Source organism: Entelurus aequoreus, linkage group LG13 (assembly GCF_033978785.1).
Source record: "Entelurus aequoreus isolate RoL-2023_Sb linkage group LG13, RoL_Eaeq_v1.1, whole genome shotgun sequence".
NCBI classification, from domain to species: Eukaryota; Metazoa; Chordata; class Actinopteri; order Syngnathiformes; family Syngnathidae; genus Entelurus; species Entelurus aequoreus.
Window position 1 is genome coordinate 24,515,522 of NC_084743.1, and position 15,870 is coordinate 24,531,391.

At 36.9% G+C, this 15,870-nt stretch overlaps 1 protein-coding gene across 2 annotated transcripts in view; it reads right to left on the reverse strand.

Annotated features, from left to right (window-relative positions):
• Positions 1-15,870, reverse strand: part of dnah7 (dynein, axonemal, heavy chain 7) — a 213,917-nt gene that overhangs the window by 22,974 nt on the left and 175,073 nt on the right. The window lies entirely within an intron of this gene.

Below are 15,870 nucleotides of genomic sequence, written 5' to 3' on the forward strand. Positions count from 1 at the left end.
TGCAAGTGTACTCTTCACTTATAAGGAAGAGTACACATCAGTGCACTTATTTTTAGAATATGTCATTTGCTCTGTGTCGGATTTCCAACTCAAAAAAACGTGTTCTAATGTGACCTGAAAATACCAACTTGAGGTTTTAGAAATGGCTTTCACTATTTAGGGAAACGTTTTATTTTCAAGTCGACTTTCGTTTGGACTTTGCATTACGGACTGTAAGCCGTTACTTTTTTCCTACGCTTTGAACTAGATATGTCCGATAATGGCTTGTTTTCCGATATTCTGATATTGTCCAACTCTTAATTACTGATTCCGATATCAACCGATACCGATATATACAGTCGTGGAATTAACACATTATTATGCCTAGTTTTGTTGTGATGCCCCGCTGGATGCATTAAACAATGTAACAAGGTTTTCTAAAATAAATCAACTCAAGTTATGCCAACATGGCACTGCCATATTTTATTGAAGTCACAAAGTGCATTATTTTTTTTAACATGCCTCAAAACAGCAGCTTGGAATTTTTGGACATGCTCTCCCTGAGAGAGCATGAGGAGGTTGAGGTGGGCGGGGTTGGGGGGAGTGAGGTTGAGGTGGGGGAGGTAGGAGGTAGCGGGGGGTGTGTGTATTGTAGTGTCCCGGAAGAGTTAGTGCTGCAAGGGGTTCTGGGTATTTGTTCTGTTGTGTTTATTTTGTGTTACGGTGCGGATGTTCTCCCGAAATGTGTTTGTCATTCTAGTTTGGTGTGGGTTCACAGTGTGGCGCATATTTGTAACAGTGTTAAAGTTGTTTATACGGCCGCCCTCAGTGTGACCTGTATGGCTGTTGACCAAGTATGTGTTGCATTCACTTGTGTGTGTGAAAAGCCGTAGATATTATGTGATTAGGCCGGCACTTCTCTCTACGTCCGTGTACACAGCGGCGTTTTAAAAAATCATGAATTTTACTTTTTAAAACAGATACCGATAATTTTGAAACCGATACCGATAATTTCCGATATTACATTTTAAAGCATTTATCGGCCCATATTGGCAGTCCGATATTATCGGACATCTCTACTTTGCACTCTTCGGCTTATGAAACGGTGCGGCTAATTTCTGGATTTTTCTTCGCTATCGGTCATCACGTTTTGTGTAAAACAAATAGTTTTCAATAAACACATGCAGAGACACTGAAAAGGTGTGTTGCTGTGTGTGCTATGGCGCCATTTTAAGTTGACATTATTTCCCTCTATTTAGTGCTTTAAACCAGAAGTAGAAGTGCCAATTTGCCTTCTAGCCGCCCATAGCGTTTCTACTTATACGGATTTTTCATTCATCACTCCAAGCAATGTTTGTAAGTTTTACAAAATAACTAAACCTATTCATACTTACTAACCCATCCCATGTGTGATGTCTGTAACAGTGTTTTCATGCATATTTGCTAACATAATATAATAAAGCAAAACAATTGGCTTTCTGCTCGACCGCACCCGAACTCTGGAACGCTCTCCCCGACCATCTTAGAGCACCACAGTCAGTCGACCATTTTAAGAAGGGACTAAAGAGCCACCTTTTTAGCAACACTTTTATCTAATTTCTCCGCCTTCTTGTTTTAAATTGCACGGCTTGTCTATCTGTTTTATCCAGTGCTTTCATGTTTTTATTTTTATTTTATCTATGTTTTATCTAGTGTTTATCTAGTATTTTTCATGTTTTTATTTCTATTATATATTCTAACTTTTCATTTTTATTTTTACTTTTTTTATATTTTGTAGTACTTTAAAATTTTAACTAATGTAAAGTGCATTACAAATGTAATTCATTATTATTATTATTATTATTATTAAAGCTAGTGTTATTAGCTAGTATGCTAACACGTTTACGAGTGTCTGTGTTAGTATCACTAACTAACAATGGCATTTTTTTTGTATTGTCTCGGTTTTACAAATTCCTCAGTAAATTCACCAAAACGTCACCGTCGAGTTATTGAGATTGTTTAGCTGATTGGAGAGCTAGCTTCCACAGCTGGTGGGTCCATGATGATGATTTCTGTTTTGGTCGACCAGCCGTTTAACTGCCGTGTGATAGGCACCGTTTGGAAACAATTAAGGTGTGTAAATAAACATTTACAAACTCTTTCTGTGCAAATAACTTATTTCACAAAGTATATATCAGCGTCTTATAGTCCGGTGGGGCTATTATATGGTAAAACTTTTTTTTTTCAAAAATTTAGTGGGTGTTTTTCAGCGCTCTATAGTCCGGAAAATGTTAGTTTCTTTTGCATTCGATGTGTCAATGTCTTTGGTAATGACATATTTTGCAGGGTGTAACGTTTATTGTTTTTTTAGTGGCTGCTGGTTTCAGGAGCTCAGTGCTCTTGCGAGTCCTCCTTTGTGTTTTGTATTGTTTCCCTCTTGTTTTTATGTGTTTTTTGCCTTTTGGTTCAGGCTCATTCGTGACTGCGCAACGAGAGATGGAACTCTTGTGACTTTTGCGCCGCTATTCTGAGCTTTTTTGTGGACTTCTGCCTCTGGAAAGTCTTTTGGCCACGGCATGTTAGCACCGGAGACCAGCTGCTGGCTCTCGGCCACACAGAAGTCTGCATGTAGAGACCGGAAGAAATGCAAGAGGAAGAGACGGGGCTTCGGAGCTGGCGTTTGATGGACGAGTCATGGCTTACTGAGCATGTATCGGACACTTCAGTCTCCTAGACGGATTCTCACTAATCCACGCTGACCGCTGGCAGAGAGCTAGTGGGCAGCCTAGGACGGAGTCGGCCATCTTGGTTGCTTTGTGGAGTACCACACAGGCCACCATGGTGTGTTTTTGTTTTGTTGTTTGTCTATGCATGGTGCAGTCGTATGTGTTCATTATTTATAGAGATGTCCGATATTATCGGCCGATAAATGCTTTAAAATGTAATATCGGAAATTATCGGTATCGGTTTCAAAAAGTAACATTTATGACTTTTTAAAACGCCGCTGTGTACACGGTCGTAGGGAGAAATACAGAGCACCAATAAACCTTAAAGGCACTGCCTTTGCGTGCCGGCCCAATCACATAATATCTACGGCTTTTCACACACACAAGTGAATGCCATGCATACTTGGTCAACAGCCATACAGGTCACACTGAGGTTGGCCGTATTAACAACTTTAACACTGTTACAAATATGCGCCACACTGTGAACCCACACCAAACAAGAATGACAAACACATTTCGGGATAACATCCGCACCGTAACATAAAATAAACACAACAGAACAAATACCCAGAACCCCTTGCAGCACTAACTCTTCCAAAACGCTTCAATATGCACCCCCGCTACCCCCTACCCCTCACCTCAACCCCGCCCACCTCAACCTCCTCATGCTCTCTCAGGGAGAGCATGTCCCAAATTCCAAGCTGCTGTTTTGAGGCATGTTAAAAAAAAAAAAGCACTTTGTGACTTCGATAATAAATATGGCAGTGCCATGTTGGCATTTTTTTCCATAACTTGAGTTGATTTATTTTGGAAAACCTTGTTACATTGTTTAATGCTTCCAGCGGGGCATCACAACAAAATTAGGCATAATAATGTGTTAATTCCACGACTGCATATATCTGTATCGGTTGATATCGGAATCAGTAATTAAGAGTTGGACAATATTGGAATATCGGATATGGACATATCTAATTATTAATTATTTTGTTTTTTTGTTTTTTCAATGCGTTTTAGTTTTGTAGCTCTTTGTATGGTGCCGCTGAAGTGGCAACTGGTGACACCAGCTCTGTGCTTGTTTTATGTATTTTATATTCTTTGTGTTCTTTAATGTTTCCCACTTGTTTTCAGGTGTTTTTACCTTATTTTTGTGGACTTTTTGAACCTGCACTGTAACCACATACTGTAATTTCCCCATTGTGGGATAAATAAAGTATATCTTATCCTATCTTAACGGTACATGTATTCTGATTTTTTCCAGTAGCTTCTTCAGGCTATGCCTTTGATTTCCCACATGGTACAGCAAGGATATTCAACTCGGTTGTTTTGCGGGCCACATTTCCAGAATGCTATAATATCTTCACTCTTATTATTATTTTGTATATTACTAAAAAAATAACATCCTCTACTGTAAACATTTTATTTGTTTATTTTTTTATTTGTCATAGAGTTACAGAAGCGCTCTGCTATTTTCAAGAACTTTCTGCAAAAAAGCTAGTCAAAGATCACCTCTATGACAGCACTCTAATGTTTTTAAGAATCTACTGCAAAAATGTAAGTCCCTCACAACTTTTTTAAACGGAACTCGTGGGTCACTAGTTGAATAGCCCAAATGATGACAAAAAGAGGACCCAAAATGGAACCTTGAGGAACACTACTAGTATAACTAAAGAATTTGAACAAATGACTACTGCTTGCATCTGAAGTAAACAAGCAAAAACAACGTTTCATAAATCACTTTATGAAGGGGTGCCTTGAAGAACGCCTGTGTAGTGATCTGGCCCATAATATTTCGGGGTAGATGTAAAAATGACAGAAAATAACACTGCGCTACAATAGGAAAATTCAATAAGACATAAAGGAATGCTGAATAAATGTAGAATTTATTTTAATGTATATGTTGAGAGAGTGAATGGAGTACGGGGGTTGGGGGGAATCCAACAGTTATGTTTATTGTGTAGAAAATCTTTTTTTTTAAGGAGTAGCTGATGCCCCATCTGTATTATGTTCTCTGAAGAGGCTTACTGTGCTAACCCCTGATCTATACTCTTTTGAACTCTCCTGGAAGTTGAGACATTTTAGTCCACAACTTCTTCTAAATTCTTAACTCTGAAGGCCCCGATTAACACTTAACGAAGGCATATTTTGCTCATGTTTAATTTCTCATTTAAAACCGCTAAATATGTTTGGACCGTGGACCAACCTAAATCAAGATGACTAATAGCCGCTCCACAGGCAACAGAGGTGCCTCTCCCCAGAAGCACACCGCTGTCATGGGACGGACAATGAACTTTTTTGTTCAAGTTTTATGGACTTCTGTGACCCATGATGTCTTTAACAGAATCTGTAAACAAATCTAACCCCTTTTTCCCCCCAGTAACACATTAATGACATCCTACGGTATTCACACATTAAAACTGGGTTTTTCCAGATAGCAGGTCGGGAGGGGAGTTTTTCTATCGATCCGTCTATCAATTAATAGAAAAAACACACCGTCTAACCTCAATGTGACTTTTAGGGAAAATTGTCGACATAAACAAAGATTTTTTTTTTTTTAATGACCGTCATTCTGGTCATTCTCCCCTGGGATACTTTCCCCAGGGGCGCTTCACTATATATTACTTATATTAAAAAGAAAAACGTTTTTAAAAAACCCGGTGGAACCAGATGCACATGAATCAGGTAATAGATACGTTGAAGAAAGAACCAAACCAAACAAAAAGACAAAGTACGACGAATTGAGTTACAATGTATTCAACAATTACACATACACACATTTTAAAAAGGTATTAATTGGAGGAGTGGTGTTGGATTTATTTATTTATTTATTTATAAATCTAATTAATCAATTTAATCGACGAATCGTTGCAGCCCTTGAGTTTTTAATTATGTTTGTGTTAGAACAATACACAAGACTGCGGCTATGTGGTAACAGTGGTCAATATAATCAACAGTCTGCCTGTTCTACCCGGTAGAAGTGGTAAGTACATGGGAGCTAACATAGGCAAAGAGATGAAGAATGAAAAGAAAAAAGGAGTTGTCGTCAGTAGAAAACAAAACAATTGACGATAACCAGAATGAAAAGACCCGGAAGTACGACAAAGCATACATAGCCTTTTGGATTTACCATAAGTAAGTAGGAAGTGAGGAAAGGCGGGTGTGTGTTTTATACCATCTACTACACTTTGTATCATCCTATCTCTTTGAGATGCCTTTTTCTACTGTTGCTGCAATAAAAACAGTACAGATCTAATCTTAATACAGAGGACGATACAACAGCGTTTGGTTCAGGAGAGAACACGCAGAAGCTAATACAAAAATTAAGAGAAGAAATACCACTAGTTTGACAAAAACAGACTATCCTTAAACCTCGGTAAAACTAAAATAATCTTATTTGGTAACGGTATAAGGAAAGTAAAATACAAATACAAATAGACGGAATAGACGTTGAAAGAGTAAATGAAATTAAATTGTAGGTGTAATGATTGATGATAAAATGAACCGGAAATCTCATATAAAAAAATATACAACATAAGGTGGCAAGACATACATCCATAATGAATAAAGCAATATATGGTTTGGACCAGAAATTACCGCTATATTCTTTACTGCTCCCTAGTCTTATCATATCTGAGTTGTTGTGCAAAAATATAGGGAAATAACTACAAAAGTATGCTTCAGTTATTAACCGTGTTACAAAAAAGATTGATTAGAATAATACATAATGTTGGATTTAGAGAAAACTCAAACCCATTATTTACTGAATGAAAAATATTGATATTTTCCGACATATTAAATTTGCAAACAGCTAAAAGTGTGCACAAAGCAAACTATAATTTGCTATCCAAGAACGTACAACAATTATTCTCAACAAAAAAAGGAAAAACAAAACTTCTAAGAAAAATGTAACTTAAAACCTTTGTATGCACATACAACACTTAAAACTTTTAGCATATCGGTATGTAAAATTTAATTATAAAATGGATTAAGCAAATAATTTAAACAATGTACTAATATAATCCAATTTTTTTTAAAATAAATTTAAAAAATACAAATAAAAATAAAAAACTTTTTAAACTCAGTGTTTACAAAGTACATAGAAGAATAACCATGATAAACATTCTGAATTTATTGATAATCTTATTCATCTCACCATATGAAATACAACTTACTTCACTATTTATTATTTATGTATATATATATTTTTAATGTTATTATTTATAGAGTATATTGTGAATACATTGAGAACAGGAAGTAAACAAAAATGTTAGCAATTGCTATGTAATAGAAAAGGGGTGGGTTATATAATTTCTGCTTCTTCCTACTCCTTTTGGAGCATGTTGTAAAGGGAAACTAAAAATTGTAATGTATCATTTTGTAATTGTATGCATGTTCGAAATAAACTCTAACCATAAACATAGCAAGAGTTAGGAGTTTCAAAATCAAGTTTAAAGCCCAAATTTAAAAGCATGTGCAGACTCCTAATCGCTAAATCCTATGAAACTTTTACGTTTAGTCTCTTACGTGAATAAGCTAAATAATATTATTTTATATTTTACGGTAATGTGTTAATAATTGTGACTTATAGTTCGAAAAATGCGGTACATACATACATAGGTACCTGCGCACCCACATACATACACAAATACAGTACATACCTACATACTCAAAGTTTGTATATCCACACACACATTCACTGTACAAACATACATATACACATACATGTACATATACAAGTACATATGCATACATACACTCATGCAAATAATTACGTTTCATTAAACATAAATTAACGTTGTTGCCCTAGGGTAAACTGGGTAACACATGGCACACTGACAAAGCTTAACCTATTGTTACTATAACAATCTACAAGGTTAATATAGGTTGCTTTTCTTTCTTTTTCTCCATTTTTCGGTATTCTTTTGTATTTCTAGTTATCATTACGTATATGTATTGTTGCATTTAAACAATTGTATTGTTAATAATAAAGGTAAATTATTGGTATTGTTCATTATCAATAGCGCTATTTCTATTGGTATTTGTATTGCTCCATTTGTAGTGTAGTAATGTTCATTGTCATTTCTGTATTATTATTTATTTTGCTAACTGCTTCTTTGCTATTACTTTTACCATCATTTTTGTACATGTCATATTTGCTGATGTTGCTCTATTGTTGTTGTTGTTGTTGTTGTGTTTGCTGTTGTTGTTTTTGTCTCTCTGTCTAATCCCCCTCTTGTCCCCCTCTGTCTTCCTTTTTTTGTCTTTCTATTCCCTCCTGCTCCGGCCCGGCTGCACCAAATGATAGTATAAATACATTTAATAAAGTCAAATACAAATAAGGCAACAAGAAAAGTATCCTACACTTCTCTTTTATAAAGTAAATATGAACCGCCAATATGGGCATCTACATTAACTATATGATTTGCCTGAGAAGCTGGACAGGACAAAAAAATAAAAAAAAATAAAAATAAAAATAAAAAAATAAAAGCATGTGCAGTGCAAAAAGGTTCACTGCAGACTGAACTAAATACAAGTAAAATCATTATTTTAACGGCAAATTGCATTCATAATGAATGTGTTCATACAAATAAATATGTTTCTATAAATTAAACACTGCTAAAAAAGTTTAAAATAATTATTTAAATTGTAATTTGGGTTTTATTTAAAAAATGCTCAAACTATTGCAGTGCCTGTTTAAAATGTTCATGGGTCAAGCTTTTTAAAATTATATTTTGAAAAAATTAAATGTTCAGGAAAAGTAAATTCAAAGATGCACATTCATCCTCCCGTAGGATACGCTACAATATAGGCTATATTAGTAAAACTTTTGCATTAAACAAAATAAAAATAAAAAACATAGCTCTTTTTAAAAAAGAATAAGCCGTATAAGCTAATAAATGTTTACAGCTTTTAAACGATTTCAATGCTACTTTGTTATGTTTAAAGAAGTGCACAACTTACTAAATTATTTGCACTTTTTTCCGTGTAATGAAAATCACAGACGTAGAGTCTGGTTCAAATATAGAGTTGAGGGTCTTTAATTTAACCTACTGTTGTACTCTTATTATCATTATTGCTATGTTGTCTATTATTATTGTTGGTATATTCATTATTCCTACATTGTTGATACAAATTATTGTTACAGTGTAATAATTATTGTTACCTGTGGTAATGCCACTATGATACAACATCTGTATAATAATCCTTAAACAAAGTAACAGTAAAACTCATGTGAATAATCACTGAATGGAGAACTGGGGGTGGGATTAAATAAATTATCTTCTTCTCACTCCCATTCAGGCAAAACTGAACAACCATGCATTACATACTATACATCACCTTTTGCACTATATTAATTTATATTATTATGTGTTTTCAACGTTGTACTTTTTTATGTCATTGCCTGAAATAAATAAATAAACGAAAATGTATTAAATGAATGTTACAACATGAGTTAATAAACTTAACCTACAAATTAATTTAAGTTGTTGGTGATGTGATTTCAGCTCATTTAATGTATCTACTTTAATAATAACTTTACTATATAAAAAATGTAACCCACATAGTAGTGTGTTGCACAAGTAAATACATAAATACTATCAAGTTTTCCATAGTAATTGATTTCAGGGGTTAGCGTAATTTCTGGTCCAAACGATATTTTGCTTTATTCATTATGGATGTATGTCTTGCCACCTTATGTTGTATATTTTTATATGAGATTTACGGTTCATTTTATCATCAATCATTACACCTACACTACCGTTCAAAAGTTTGGGGTCACATTGAAATGTCCTTATTTTTGAAGGAAAAGCACTGTTCTTTTCAATGAAGATAACTTTAAACTAGTCTTAACTTTGAAGAAATACACTCTATACATTGCTAATGTGGTAAATGACTATTCTAGCTGCAAATGTCTGGTTTTTGGTGCAATATCTACATAGGTGTATAGAGGCCCATTTCCAGCAACTATCACTCCAGTGTTCTAATGGTACAATGTGTTTGCTTATTGGCTCAGAAGGCTAATCGATGATTAGAAAACTCTTGTGCAATCATGTTCACACATCTGAAAACAGTTTAGCTCGTTACAGAAGCTACAAAACTGACCTTCCTTTGAGCAGATTGAGTTTCTGGAGCATCACATTTGTGGGGTCAATTAAACGCTCAAAATGGCCAGAAAAAGAGAACTTTTATCTGAAACTCGACAGTCTATTCTTGTTCTTAGAAATGAAGGCTATTCCACAAAATTGTTTGGGTGACCCCAAACTTTTGAACGGTGGTGTACAATTTAATTTCATTTACTCTTTCAACGTCTATTCCGTCTATTTGTATTTGTGTTTTACTTTCCTTATACTGTTACCAAATAAGATTATTTTAGTTTTACCGAGGTTTAAGGATAGTCTGTTTTTGTCAAACTAGTGGTATTTCTTCTCTTAATTTTTGTATTAGCTTCTGCGTGTTCTCTCCTGAACCAAACGCTGTTGTATCGTCCTCTGTATTAAGATTAGATCTGTACTGTTTTTATTGCAGCAACATTAGAAAAAGGCATCTCAAAGAGATAGGATGATACAAAGTGTAGTAGATGGTATAAAACACATACCCGCCTTTCCTCACTTCCTACTTACTTATGGTAAATCCAAAAGGCTATGTATGCTTTGTCGTACTTCCGGGTCTTTTCATTCTGGTTATCGTCAATTGTTTTGTTTTCTGCTGACGACAACTCCTTTTTTCTTTTCATTCTTCATCTCTTTGCCTATGTTAGCTCCCGTGTACTTACCACTTCTACCGGGTAGAACAGGCAGACTGTTGATTATATTGACCACTGTTACCACATAGCCGCAGTCTTGTGTATTGTTCTAACACAAACATAATTACAATTTCAAGGGCTGCAACGATTCGTTGGTTAAATTGATTAATTCGATTTATAAAAAAAAAAAAAAAAATCCAACACCACTCCTCCAATTAATACCTTTTTAAAATGTGTGTATGTGTAATTGTTGAATACATTGTAACTCAATTCGTCGTACTTTGTCTTTTTGTTTGGTTTGGTTCTTTCTTCAACGTATCTATTACCTGATTCATGTGCATCTGGTTCCACCGGGTTTTTTAAAAAACTTTTTTATTTTTAATATAAGTAATATATAGTGAAGCTCCCCTGGGGAAAGTATCCCAGGGGAGAATGACCAGAATGAGGGTCATTAAAAAAAAAAAATCTTTGTTTATGTCGACAATTTTCCCTAAAAGTCACATTGAGGCTAGACGGTGTGTTTTTTCTATTAATTGATAGACGGATCGATAGAATAACTCCCCTCCCGACCTGCTATCTGAAAAACCCAGTTTTAATGTGTGAATACCGTAGGATGTCATTAATGTGTTACTGGGGGGAAAAAGGGGGTAGATTTGTTTACAGATTCTGTTAAAGACATCATGGGTCACAGAAGTCCATAAAACTTAAACAAAAAAGTTCATTGTCCGTCCCATGACAGCGGTGTGCTTCTGGGGAGGGGCACCTCTGTTGCCTGTGGAGCGGCTATTAGTCATCTTGATTTAGGTTGGTCCACGGTCCAAACATATTTAGCGGTTTTAAATGAGAAATTAAACATGAGCAAAATATGCCTTCGTTAAGTGTTAGCGACGGAGAGCAAGGTGTTAGTGTATTTAAACTCATTAAATCGGGGCCTTCAGAGTTAAGAATTTAGAAGAAGTTGTGGACTAAAATGTCTCAACTTCCAGGAGAGTTCAAAAGAGTATAGATCAGGGGTTGGCCTCTTCAGAGAACATAATACAGATGGGGCATCAGCTACTCCTTTAAAAAAAAGATTTTCTACACAATAAACATAACTGTTGGATTCCCCCCAACCCCCGTACTCCATTTACTCTCTCAACATATAAATTAAAATAAATTCTACTTTATTCAGCATTCCTTTATGTCTTATTGAATTTTCCTATTGTAGCGCAGTGTTATTTTCTGTCATTTTTACATCTACCCCGAAATATTATGGGCCAGATCACTACACAGGATGATGGACCACACCATGCACATTAACATATAGAATGTAGCCCATTGTCAGCTCATCACGGGTCTGTCGCAAGGGGAGGGAATGGCACAAAATCTTGCAATTTGGTCAAAAACAGTAAATTAGCTACGCTTCTTCATACTCCTTCTCGGACATGTCCGAGCGTTAATCTGTGATGTACTTCAATAAAACACTTAGCGTGTTGGGAAAAAACTGTGCCAAACAACAATAAACAATATAGACTTTCCCTAATGTTATGACACAAAACAAATATGGAGGCATTGCAACAAGTTTATGTGAATTAGAAATGTTAAGAAATAAAATCATATCACAGTTATTGTGACCAAAATATCTCGGCTATCATCAATTGTCAATGTGCTCAAAAATAACTAATACCTTGAAATATTTTAACAAAGTGTTATTTAAAATAAATAAACACATGTATAAAACATTAGCAACACACCTATATAATATACTTTCTTTAGCAGAACAAACATTATACATATTGTTCTACTATTATATGAGTTTTAAAATATGTTTTTCTTTATATGTTTTAATTTGTAAATGTTTTAGAGCGTTTATTGTTAGAGTCAAAACGCGTGTTGTTTGTAAGACGTTAATGCGTTTTGTATTCCTGATGGATTCCTGAAGCTATGTGCATGTACTGTTGAGTCAAAAAAACAAAACAAAACAAAAAAACTTTTAGTCAAAGTCTGCCAGCTAATTTTGCCTACATTTCTTAACACATCAAGAAAGCTTTGGTGTTGTTTGTATTTATTGCTGCTTTTTTGACCGTCCTCAAAACATTGCTTACTAGTTTTTTTATCAGCACTTTTCATTGCTATAAAATGGACAAAACTTTAAGAGTAATTAGTATTCATGTAACAACGTAATGAACAGCACATTTACGGTATCAATAAATATTTGTAAACAAAGTTGCTATCTTTATTGTTAGTTGACACTAGGGATGTAACAATAAAGGGTATAATTGATAACCATGGTAAAACGGTTAGTATTACCATTTTAAATGAAAATTATTGATAACTGCACGGAATGACTGGTTCCAGCACGCAAGCTGAAATTCTAACGTAAAAACAAGAGACATTAACATTTTTGCCCATAAAAAAACAACATACCCCAATCTACCAATGTATTGGTTCGTGGGGGAAGTGGATGGTTCATTAGTCATGTTCATGGATGGTTCGAGTTTGTCCGTCTGTGCTATAAGGCAGGTCTTTACGCGTGTAATTGTTTGGCATTTTCTTTACCGATCCAAAAAAAAAGCGGGAGATCTGATGTGGCTTGGTCTCTGTGTTGGAATCAAAGGGGATTGGGCGAAACTGAAGCGGGGGTAGTCCTTTCGTCCTCCGCCGGGGGTATGTCCTCAAAGGACAATTTTCTTTTCAACGTCAGCATGCTTTTCCAATTCCGGCTGCTTCGAAACAGGTTGTCTATCTTGTCCTTCATTTCCCCCATACGCTCACGCCATGCCACGATGGGGACGACCACAACCGGTGTAAACACACCGCATTCAGAGTTAAAAGTCTCCAGAGAAAAGACGTCGGGCTCGGTCGACGTATTTTTAGGAGCACGAAGACTGGCTCGGAAAAACCAACGACCCGAGGCCGAAGATTTCGTCTCCCAAGTAGCGCTGAACAAAATTCTTCTCTCGCTCAACTCAGCCATCGTCGGGTAAGTAGACAAGCTTCCTTTTACGCGTTTATCGACCGGCGAAGGATCACGCCATAGGAAATCATCCATCGCCAGACTTAACACAGCTGCGATGTAAAGTTCGCGAAAGGGATTCCATCTCTTTTCTCTTTCAGCTGAAACAAACAAGAGATCCCCGTCTGGTATCTGAAAACGTATCCAAAAGATCCATCCATCCCGTGAGCTTCCAAATCCCATTTCTCACGCAAAGACTCGGACGGTGGCATCTGAGTACGATTCAGAAAAATCCTGCTTTTCTGCGGGGCGTCAAGGTAAGTTTTCGACACGCTATTGTTATAGATGGTCACCAGAGTTTCGCTAATCATGACTGTAATGAACGAATTTCCATAGCGTACTCACAAAGTCTTTACTCGTCATATGCATCCGTGTGCACCCCTCCTCCTTTGCATCCCCCAACCACATGCTTCTCACACGTCATTCAACAATACCCCCATTCATGTTCCAAATTCCTGTCTTAGCTACTTCCGGCTTTAGCTACTTCCGGTTTTAACCACTTCCGGTTTTAGCTACTTCCGGTTCCGGTTCCGGTCGTAGCCGCTTCCGGTTCCGGTTTTAGCTTCCGGTTCCGGTCTTAGCCGCTTCCGGGTTAAATTTGACCTTGACTTTGACCCCTAGGGTCATAAATCAATTAACACCGTGAAATTTGACCTTGAACTTGACCTTTGACCATTGAACTTGACCTTTGACCTTGACCTTTGATCTTGACCTTTGACCGTCACGGGTCATAAATCAATTAAAAACCGTCACGGGTCATAAATCAATTAATTTTGACATAAGCCAGGGACTTAACAAATTTCCGTAGCGTACTCACAAAGTCTTTACTCGACATATGCATCCGTGTGCACCCCTCCTCCTTTGCATCCCCCAACCACATGCTTCTCACACGTCATTCAACAATACCCCCATTCATGTTCCAAATTCCTGTCTTAGCTACTTCCGGTTCTAGCTACTTCCGGCATTAGCTACTTCCGGTTTTAAGTACGTCCGGTTTTAACCACTTCCGGTTTTAGCTACTTCCGGTTCCGGTCTTAGCCGCTTCCGCTTCCGGTTTTAGCTTCCGGTTCCGGTCTTAGCCGCTTCCGGGTGAAATTTGACCTTCACCTTGACCCCTAAGGTCATAAATAAATTAACACCGTGAAATTTGACCTTGCACTTGACCTTTGACCTTGACCTTTGATCGTGACCTTTGACCGTCACGGGTCATAAATCAATTAAAAACCGTCACGGGTCATAAATCACTTAATTTTGACATAAGCCAGGGACTTAATTCTCTGACATCCCACATGGGACAGTTTAGTAAGTAAGAATTGTTTTAGTTATATTGTCAAATTAAAGAACGTTACTTGGAGTGATGAATGAAGAATCCATACAAGTAGAAACGCTACGTACGATTAGAAGACGGATTAGCACTGTACTTCCGGTTGTTGAAAGCACTAAATGGAAGAACACTGCAGCACCTGCAGTGAGAAAAGGTGTCCAAAAGACGGCATCATGGCACAAACAATAAAACACTGTCTCAGTGTATTTGAATTTTGTTTTTGTTTTTTAAACTATCTTTATGATGGCCCCCAGCAAAGAAAAATCCACAAATTAGCTGCTCCGTCTTATAAACCGCAGGGTTCAAAGTGTAGGAAAAAAGTAACAGCTTATAGTCCGGAATTTACAGGACATTGAATTAGTTAGCATATTTAATGAACAAAATGCATTAAAGGTGTCTCAAAATGTTTATGTACCGTATTTTTCGGACTATAAGTCGCAGTTTTTTTCATAGTTCATAGTGCGACTTATACTCAGGAGCGACTTATGTGTGAAATTATTAACACATTACAGTAAAATATCAAATAATATTATTTAGCTCATTCCACGCAAGAGACTAGACGTATAAGATTTCATGGGATTTAGCGATTAGGAGTGACAGATTGTTTGGTAAACGTATAGCATGTTCTATATGTTATAGTTATTTGAATGACTCTTGCCATGATGTGTTAAGTTAACATATCAGGCACGTTCTCGGTTGGTTATTTATGCGTCATATAACGTACACTTATTCAGCCTTCCATCCATCCATCCATCTTCTTCCGCTTATCCGAGGTCGGGTCGCGGGGGGCAGCAGCTTAAGCAGGGAAGCCCAGACTTCCCTCTCCCCAGCCACTTCGTCCAGCTCCTCCCGGGGGATCCCGAGGCGTTCCCAGGCCAGCCGGGAGACATAGTCTTCCCAACGTGTCCTGGGTCTTCCCCGTGGCCTCCTACCGGTCGGACGTGCCCTAAACACCTCCCTAGGGAGGCGTTCGGGTGGCGTCCTGACCAGATGCCCGAACCACTTCATCTGGCTCCTCTCGATGTGGAGGAGCAGCGGCTTTACTTTGAGCTCCCCCCGGATGGCAGAGCTTCTCACCCTATCTCTAAGGGAGAGCCCCGCCACCCGGCGGAGGAAACTCATTTCG